The sequence below is a fragment of the Ptychodera flava genome, assembly GCF_041260155.1.
Source record: "Ptychodera flava strain L36383 chromosome 3 unlocalized genomic scaffold, AS_Pfla_20210202 Scaffold_27__1_contigs__length_13241970_pilon, whole genome shotgun sequence".
NCBI lineage: Eukaryota > Metazoa > Hemichordata > Enteropneusta > Ptychoderidae > Ptychodera > Ptychodera flava.
This window is the reverse complement of record NW_027248281.1, coordinates 11,288,672-11,299,352: the sequence shown is the minus strand read 5'-3', so window position 1 is coordinate 11,299,352 and position 10,681 is coordinate 11,288,672. Positions and strand designations below refer to the sequence as shown.

General features: G+C 37.3%; 1 long non-coding RNA gene across 1 annotated transcript; it reads left to right on the top strand.

Moving 5' to 3' along the window:
- The first annotated feature begins 923 nt into the window (after nt 1-923).
- LOC139126386 (uncharacterized) lies at nt 924-6,573 on the top strand. Its single transcript, XR_011550557.1, has 3 exons — nt 924-1,024; nt 2,763-2,853; nt 6,351-6,573. It is a non-coding gene; the product is annotated as an uncharacterized lncRNA (long non-coding RNA).
- Nucleotides 6,574-10,681: the final 4,108 nt, after the last annotated feature.

Sequence of the window (10,681 nt, the reverse complement as noted above, 5' to 3'; positions counted from 1 at the left end):
TGTTGTCAATCTGTGCACACTGGTTTTGAATACGACCCATTCTGTGCCAATTGCTGATTGCTCGACAGGATATTTATCAACGTTATGAGTGATATACGACTGCCTTACTTACTTTTTGTTCAATGGAGATCGCGCTTCTACCTCTATGGCTGTACATATTTGATTGCAAACACATTCTCTTGCCAAAAGGTTGCTATGACCTGGTATAGCCGTTGTCTCTGCTGGCAAACTCACATTCTATTGCCATGGAGACCATTTGAAGTTTCTTTTGTGCGCTCAATCTAAATTACTAATACCACCGTTCTGAAAAGAGAAGCATGCGATATATCTGCCATCAATCAAGTACCATATAGGAGTCACCACTATTCCATGACAATCCTTTCACTCTTTTGTCCCTTTAAGTCAGATTTGACGTCAGCTAACACGCGACGACGATAGAACATCTGATAAAATATGCGGTACACGACAATGAAATATAATCGAGGATCATAGAAGACGGCCATGTTGCTCGGAATCCCAACAATTTTATCTTTGTTGGTTAAATTTTTGCTTTTCAAAAGCTGCAAAATTATCTGAAATGCATTCATATGTGCGCAATGACTATTCCGTTTCGTTCCATTCAAAGAGAGTGCTATCACCGGACACAAAACTGAACGTGTCTTTCTGACACACGATATTAACTTACATTTACTGTGTTTACCTTTTGCTCTGGCCTCACAATCGACATCTTTCAAACAGTTACACTATTGGAGAAACGGGTAAGGAAGGGTGATCTGTTACAAAGCCAGCTTAGCAATGTTAAAGATGTACTTGGTGCAGTCTACATGCCAAACGTATTCCTTCATCGAAAGTGCCTATTAGCTTAAATGGTTTTGTATGTCTCTTTTTGATTCAAGAGAGAAGCTCAGCTGTTGAATGTTACGCTTGTAATTATTCGTCATGGTCATGGGTATTTGAAGGACAGACCTGCGGTAAACCAGTGGCCGGAACTACCGCCACCGCATCTTGCGATGGCAAGTATCAGGTAAAGAGATGCTAGTATAATACAATTCACAACAATTTAAGCAAAGTCTGGTTTGATAGAAATCGTGATTTAAAACCTAAATAAAGTTTCACTCGGGAATATCGCAAATTTACTTATTGGCTTATTCTAGCTGTCGAAGTATATTTTATCCTAGCTCTAATCTACAAATACTATGTGTATAACATGAACGTGTCGTCAACTTGCTACCTTATTGCTAGTAAAGCGTTTTATGAACTGACTTAGGGAGCGTTTAGTTATTGTGGCCGGGGTTTGCCGGCAGATTCTTCGTACGCATCAGTCAAAATAAAAGAAAACTCTCACATCAATTGCCCCGCAAAGTCGATAAACCCATTTTGAAATGACACAAATTTCAAGGAACCCCCCTCGATTGCTTGAGCTATCCAAATTTGAATGATAACACTGTCCACTACTAGTGCATAGATACAATGTAACATGTCGTCTATACAGTTCTGAAAAAATCATGTTTAAAATGCAAACGTTTCATTATACGTTTTATTTAATTCTGTGCAAATCATCTGTGTGTATATAATATTGATATAGTTTTCCCATTTAGATGTCATTTAGCTTGTACTTCGTGCATTTAAACAAAACATACGAGGACATTCCCGTGATTCCTTCTTGGACCACGCATCCTGGTATTTCTTTTGATATGCGTGTGCCAGGTTGATTGCAAACTGTAACATTCAACCATATTGCCACCAGGCCGACTGCCAACGGACATTGTGCATCATCACATAAATACATTGTTCAGAGAAAAATGTCTCATCTGAAGTTCCCTCATATCACCGAAAATGCATGGATATATGAATTATATACACATATTTTGTATTGATTTTAAGAGTTATAATACTAAAAGGCATATTTGTGTATTTCTTCTTTATTGCTGATTGACATACAAAACAAAGTCATTGAAACTTTTCATATAATATATTCCAGCCTTTGTGTTCACTTATCCATATACGTTTTGTACATCTCTTAGCTGAAAACTGATCAGATATCACAGTAGTGCTATTACACAGTAAAAGGAGGGCATTTTAATGTGAGCCAGTTACATTTTGATATATAGCTTGCACATTATCATTGCTAAATTTACAAGAATACAAGCCTGTAAAGAGTTTCCCTGTCAAGATGTTCATGTGACAGATATAAACGTATTTTTATTCAGGTTGATAGTGAAATGACTCCGGGGAATGAAATTATGCAGTGAATCATTTGTATTTCCAAGAATATTTTTGTACACTGATACTAGTTTTTGACGTGATAGATACTTAAGAAAATTAAGTGACCCACCCCTCTGCGCTGTTTGACAAATACATGACCCTCTTGCAGTTTTCCAATTTAGGGTGACCCCCTGGATTTTGCCGGCGCACCCTCGACGTTATTAACTAACTGAACGCTCCCTTAAACAAATGAATTTTAAATAAAGCGATTGGGTTAGGGGGTTTCCTGTTCAATGTCATCCTGTGAGCCCAATGTTGATCATTATAATTATATTGAAGTTCATATAAAAAGATCATGTTGAACATTACGCATTCTGCGTGCGAATGTAAAATTTACAAACTGAACAACACCCGCAGGTTTGTTAACGCTTCTGCAAAGAGCTGTGCTATGATTCACTTACCACGACGATAACCAGGCATTGAATAAGTAAGACATGGATTTTAACGCTTATGTCTATCCTTCGTGACGTTCATTGGTTTTCCTGAACTTCTTTCAGACTACTTTCACGCTTATGAGCTACGATGTCGCCACTATTGTACGTTCATGTGTTCCCACATGCGTAGAAACGGTTTCAGTGTTAGGGTCTGGTAAGTATCCCACCAGTATGTTTTGAGTATCGAGTGAAATGCACTGGCAACCAAGCAAACGAGTACGGGAGATTTTCACAACAATTGAGACAGAGACCTGAAGAAATTTTTTTTTTTTTGGTCTGACCCTGCATTAAGGTTTCTTATCTGATTGATATATTTTAGGCTGATTGAGTAATTGAGTAAAATACTGACCCTTCAAAATCGCTTGCAAGAAAAAGAGTGACCCTCCCCAATTTTTATGCGACAAAAACACTGACCCTCCCCATACGTGTCACAGTCAGTATCAATAATATCTTAATCGACAGATAATTTCTCATTTGATCTTCGGACTTTCAAAGAATACATTTTCACATTTACAAATAATCATTTCGGTGAAATTCCAATATCATATTTGTTGTATTTATCTGCTCTTTCAAATACCCTATTCTTTTCATATACATTTATATCGAATGCAAAACTTTTATAAAAGCACATATTTAGCTAGTTTTGTATTGGAAAAAAATATTCACAGTTTCCTCATAGACTACAATCTGTAGTGAACTAACATATCGATGAAATTCCGAAATCAAATCTATTATATACACATGTAGTTGAAACCACTCTCATCCAATCAAGAAAATTAATATCAATATTCAAGCATCTATAAAAATACAGATTTAGCTAGTTCTCTGTTGGCAAAGATTATTCATAGTTTCCACATAGACTACCATGTATAGTGAATCAACATTTCATTTAAATTCCAAACTCTAATTTCTTGCATGTACTCATGCACATGTAACCACACTAGTCTAATGAATGACATTAATATCAATAATAAAGTTTCTATAAATACACAGATTTAGCTTGTTCTGTATTAGAAAGAAATCGTTCATAGTTTCCTCATAGACTACAATGTATAGTGAATCAACATTTCCGTAAAACTCCAATTCTCAAATTTCTTGTACACACGTGTACCTGTATCCACCAAGATCTAAATAAGTACATTAATATCAATGATCAAGTGTCTTTAAATACGCAGATTTAGCTAGTATTTATTGTAAACAAGTATCAGAGCTTTCTCATAGACTACAATGTTTATTGAATCAACACATGTACTCGTAACCACTTTATTTTTACCAACTATATTTCTATCAATCATCAAACATCTAGAAATGCACAGATTTGGCTATTTTTATATTTGAAAAATGTTAATAAATTTCTCAAACTCTACCGTGTAAAGTAAATGAATATTTTTGTGGAATCCAAAAATCAAATTTCTTGTACACACATATACGTTTTACCTCCCTCTTCAAGCGAAGTGCATACACATAAATTATCAAACACACACACACACACACACCCACACACACACACACACACACATATATATATATATATATATATATATATATATATATAATGTATAATGATTTTGGGTGAACCACTGCATCGACCACATCTTGCGTTCTTATAGCTGCGATAGTTGCGTAATCAATTATAACCCTTCCTAAAAGGCATGTGGGAAATAATTTCATGCCCCTTCAAAAATGCTTGCGCAAAAAATAGCGACCAACCCACCAAAAACACCGGCGCTAACCCCCCCCCCCCCCAGTATAATTTCTGTCTATGTGTTTGCACGACCTTAAGATGTCTGAATAGTTATTCCATTACTCTCAAGTGATCAAACGATTACTGACAACAACCAAAATAGCCCTGATTATCGTTTAGTCCAAATTATTATTGATAATACGCAGTATTTTCACGTAGTTGAAGCTACAGCAAGAAAATACCGCGTAGTTATAGACGTCGCCATATTCTACATCTGATTTTAATCAGTCGCGATATGACGACATCGTGGCAAATACGACACCTCTGTTACTCAAATGTTTAGCGACATCATTTACGGCTTTGACGTAGTGAAGTGATTCATATTGTGTATCACTTCATTAATATTTAGACAATTTCGGACCAATCCTGGCGGATGTAGCATGGCATGCTAGCAGAGTACGCTTACCCATTTGGGACACCTGATACCACCCCTAACTATCGCTGGTTCAGGGTGGTCCTTCTAACAGCGCTTGTCATTCGAGTTTGGAGTTTCATTGTATGGCATAGACGGATTTCTTGACTGTAACGTACAAGTTGTTTTACTCTGACACACATTGTCGCACATTGTCTTATCGTACCGAATGTTTCAAAATAAAAACTCTGTAGCAGAACTTTTCCCTCTCCAAAAAGTGATAGTCACATTGTTTTTTCCGATTCAGGGTTTGATTGGCTCAAAACTTTGCAGCCTGTTCAACCCATTGAGGTAGCTCACAGAGTGTAATACCTCACAATGGTCAACCAGCCTGCAAGGTTCGGCCATTTTACTGATAAATCATATTTTATCGGGAATATCAAACCAAATGCAAAACTGGAGCTGGTCTTTATGGAATTGACGAAAATTACATGTGTGTTGAACGCAGACACGTAGCTCAAGGCATGCTCCTAATTCGTTTTAAGTTGTGACCGACGACTCATCAATTTTGATAGCTGCAATATATTGTGGCCCACGGGCCGTGCGCCAGTTTTTTCTGCCGTGTTGGCTGTGAGCGCCGGCCGGGGCCGCGGAGCCGGTGCTATAAGGCCAACACGACAGAAAAAGTTATAGCATTACATTTTTGATGGCTTCTGAATTCAACGTCGAACAACATTCAGTGATACTCATTGTCGACGACTGCAAGGCAGTTGTGGTTTCTCAGAGTGAATTAAACTTGTCCCGCAAAAACATACTGAAATGTTCTTCATTATCGATACTGCCAAGCAAAATATATCTCTTCGCCGTTTGTACGTATAAACTACGAAAACAATAGTTTTATCACCACCAATTTCTTTGTATATCATGAACTAGCAATTGTTGGAGATCACTGCAGGTTGCCTTTCCAGGGACGTACATTCTTCCCTTTTGTATTGTGCATTCTATCGACAGATTACTCCAAGGCAATAAATATGAGAAGTTTAGTTCTGTATGGCAGAGCTGTGTGTTACCGGCTATACACACAGCCCTGCTACGCACAACTACATGTGAGCAGGTATGACGATAATCGTTAGACAAACGTCACACAGACTCACAGACAGGTTCTTATTTTGTCTAAGACATGCTCAGAGACACGCGGAGCTGACCGAGACTGCGACTTTTTGAGCCAATCATACGCCCAAATTGGGAAAAAAATATTTTTTTTCCGGAGGTAAAATTTCTGATACAATGTATTTATTTTGTGTGATAAAAGAACGTGCTGTTGTGTTTCAGTAAAACAACTTGTACTTTACAGTCAAGAAATCTGTATGTGCCAAACAGTGAAACTCCAAACTCATATGACAAGCGCTGTAACTTTGTAAACCACAAATCTCCCATGTATTGCTAATATAATGTATTACCTGGAATGAAAATTATTATTGGGCAAGTTTAAAGCCATATTTAGAAACACCTCGATAATACCTTTCAAGGTACATTTGTTTGTTTTATGTTTCAGGTAATGATACTAGATGTTGTGAAGAAGACAAGTGTAACGGCCGTGTCTATTCCCATTCTGAGCACATTGTAATGTCCGTTGTGGCGCTGTTCGTGTCGGTTACCGCCGCTATTTACCACATTGCCCCGTAGACATCCTTGTTTCTACAGGGCCAAGTTCGTAGATGCATTGTTGGTATAATTTGTAGAAGACAATAATCCTTGACTGTACTCGCTCTGTTATTAAAAGCTTATTGCTATTACCAAATTTGTGTTTACCACATCCACATCATCGCACACAACTGTAAATTTAACGAGTGCCGTCATCTTAGTCGATGAAAATTGAAACCGACGGTGAAATTCGTAAATATGAAGCTTTTGAATATTTTTATTTAGCACAATACGACTTCGAAGGATGTCAAGTAAAATAGCTGAATATGTTGTGTACCCAATCCAATATATTCTTTTCCGTGATTGTAACATTCAATTCGGTTACATCTACTAATTCTGTTGTTCTCTGCATGAAGTGTGTCAGAAGCGAAAACGTCCTGCACTGATGTAATTTGCTGAAACTTGTTAATGTGTTTGATGTCGTTTTTATATTCTGTCATCCATTGTCCGGCATTCTCTGAAAAATTATATACGTATCTCATATATGTGATTGGCAGGACAAAAATAAAATCAGCGATGTAAATACACAGTTCTTACATAAGTGTTTGTTTTATTCTGTAATCATAGTGTTAAATATGGGTGTTTATCACTGATTTTGATTTGATCACTTTAAGTGACTGTGAGATGAGGTCACAAGATCCTTTTTAAAAGAATTTATAAAAACGCTCTACGATATAATACCCTTCAACCGTAATTTTTTCCGTTATTGTTAAGAGTTTAAACGCGACTGCAATATTAGATGCTATATTGTTCCAAACTTGCGTGTGCGTCTTGTTGTGTATTAAAAATAAAACTCGGGAAGTTGTAGCTAAGCGATACTGTCTGTCATGAGAATTATTACACACAATTAAACACAACTATTGGGCTATACCCATATGTGGACTTTACATAGAGACTCCAGAAGAAAAAGCTGCAAGTTTGATTTCGATCACACAATGTTATTGCTATGTGCTACTACTCATTACGTTATAGGCCTAATATTAAGCCGGCATTGCTCTATGGATAACAAATGCCAAGTTGATGGATAATAGCTGTAGCGTCTTATTATGCAGTAGTTTTGTTTTGTGCGTCAAGTTAATTTCCCGGAGCATTAGGCAACTGTTCATAGTAATTTTTGACACCCTAGCCGCTCATATATTACAAATGCGCGTTACTTCACTTGAGGTAACAACAAACTACATAGCAAACGATCTTACAAGTCGACATAGGGAAGCTCACCAGATTACAAACGAACGTTTTCATTTGACAAATATCAAACAGTCACCCCAGAATATGCATCTTCACACCAAATTGCTGACGTGACACATGGAACGGTTTCTAACTGGCTTCCATAAAGTGTCAAGACGACGGATCAAATAACTTGTGATTTAGGGCAATAACGCCTTGTAGTTTGTACAAGAGATGATGGCGCTCAAGACGCTTTGTAATTGACAATGTCCAGTCCGAAGATGAGAAAAATAGTTAACATCGCAGAAAGAATTAATAAAATGGAAGGATTGAATGTCAAAAACCCCCTAATTTTAATTAAAATGTTTGATCATAGAGATACTGGTAGTATGCAAGTTAGCATAAGGTGAGATGTATGGAAGTGGTTCCGAGGTCCATATAGATAGGGAGCTAGTGCTAATTGCACGGACCATCTACGTTTGAATTGCAATAGATATTGGCGAGCGTTGCAACTAATATTAAAAGTCAAAGCGAAATGTAATTTTGGCTGAAGATATAGACGACTATTTGGCAATTTTGTCATTAAGCCAATTCATATCTGTCGCTTTTTCGGATGAACATGAAATCGGAGACTACATGCTTTGCTGCAAACTAAAACTTCCCTTCCTTTGCATGATTGTACTCGATTTGATTCGATTTGATTATACTATTAAGTTCCACTTTCTCATCTTTTAAACAAGCAGAGGTCATTTGTAACGCGCGTAGTCAACATTCGATATCAATAGAAATATCAACCGATGTCGCCGGCTAGATTGTAGCCTCTAAGATCAGAACGATGTTCAAGTCCCGCGTTGACTTTGCTTGTTTTCCGTAAAGAAAGTAGTGCAGAAATGCATGCGATTGCCCGTATTTGGACAAAGTATGCCTGGGCGTGATACAACAAATTATTACGCAAATATGACGGCGTAGCGTTACACAAGAATATGGCTTGAGGAATATGATAAGAAGAATTATATTTTAAACGCGTGAAGGGCTGACGACTGGTTGATTTCAAGAATGAGATTGTTTTCAAAAATACTATATTTTTAACAATGAATTTTTGAACAAAGAATGTTCACTGGCACTTTACATAGGGTCACACAGTTGTACGTTCTGTCAAAAAGGTGGGTTTCTGGTGTTGATTTGGCTTGACAGCCCATTCCACAACGTAGCAGCAGCATAAAAAATGAACTATCACCAGGGGACTTGAGTCGTGACCGCAGAATTTGAGACAGAATCCATTTCCTATAATAATAATAATAATAATTTATTTATAAAGCGTCAGTATCCACAAAAATTGTGATCAAGGACGCTGAAAAAATAAAAATACATTGTGAGAGGTGGTTTTGGAACAAGTTACAATTCTGGCGGCAATATTTTGAATCCGTTGAATACGGCTGATTTGGTACTTAGGGAGCCCCAGTAAAAGTGAATTACACAAATCTATTCGAGATGTAATAAATGCATGAACCAATTGCTGTGTAGCGGGTTGAGATAAATATTTACGGACAAGTGCAATACGACGCAAATGAAAAGTGGCTGAACAGCAGATCTGTCCGATATGCGGTTTCATTGTCAGACAAGAGTCAACGGAGAGATCTGAAATGGCTATTACGTTTGATGATGCAGTCAGGTATACAGGCGCAGAAGCGTTCAGAGCCTAAAAGGTGAGAATATTTTGAATTAATTCTATACATGACTCAGTGAAATTAATTGCAATAGGAGATATGTGATCCCGTTTCTTTACCTGTGCTATTACATGTGCAGCAGAGTTTTGTCTTCTCGGCAATAAAATGATGTCGGGTGCTGGTAATCCATACAAAAGTGCACTGGCATAATCGAGCTTTGAGGAAAAAGTTAACTGGACAAGTTCTAAACAAGTCTGCTGAGAAAGATATATAGCAATGAATACAATAAGTCGAATATGACGATCAGTGTTCTTGCAGAGACGGGTGATATGATGTCAAAACTCATGTGTGCTGTCAAACATGAATCTTACATTCTTAGCGTATTCCAATGGATGCATGATACTGTCTCCAACTGCAAACGACAATGGGATTCTGGACAGGGCTAAATAGACACCTTATATGATCAATTTCAGTCTTTTCATCATTCAGTAATGTCATAACTTGTCGAATTCATCTAACCCTGGATGTCCAACAGGCCGTCCTCAATCTTGGATGCGGCCGTCGATAATTCCCTCTCGTTGAATGCCAGGTAGAGTTGGTTATCATCAGCATATTGATTAAAAGTTAACTCATGATGCCGTATAAGTCGACCAAGGGGTGCTATGTAGAGTGTTAAAAGTAAAGGCCTAAGTAAAGTAAAGGCCCAAATAGCAGTGGGCGCTGAGATGAATGTTGACCCTCAATGACGACTGATTTGAATCCGGTAATAGATATGACATAAACCAGTGTAGACTAGTGCTCTGCAAGCCCAGATCAGTCAGACGTGTTATCGGAATATTATAGTCAATGGTATCGAAAGTAGCAGATAATCCCAGTAAAACCAAGATGACATGACGTATTGAATCAAGTAATAGTGTTATATTGTCGTAAACTTTTACAACAGCCTTTTCAATACTGTGAAATTTCTTCTATACGGAATGAAATGGTTCCAAGAGTGAATTGAGTTGAGTAAAGTTGGCGACCTGTTTTGCCATAACTATTTCATGACATGTGAAATTTAAAACTTTTATGTAATTTTTCAGAACTTAATAAGGTGCAGGGTTAGGTTTTAAGAACAGGTATAAAACTGTTGGTTTGAGTAATTCAGACGAACAGTCCTAGTTTTAAGTGAACAATTAACTATGATGCTGATTTGTGGTAACTTAATAACATAAGAAAGGTCTGTATATTTAGAAGAGTTGAGTGAAACCTTGAATTTCATAAAATACTGCCTTATGTGCGTTTCTATCAGTCTAGAGCAGTTACATAAATGCAGGTATTGAATACACTTTGGAAGTGTGCAGCCAAC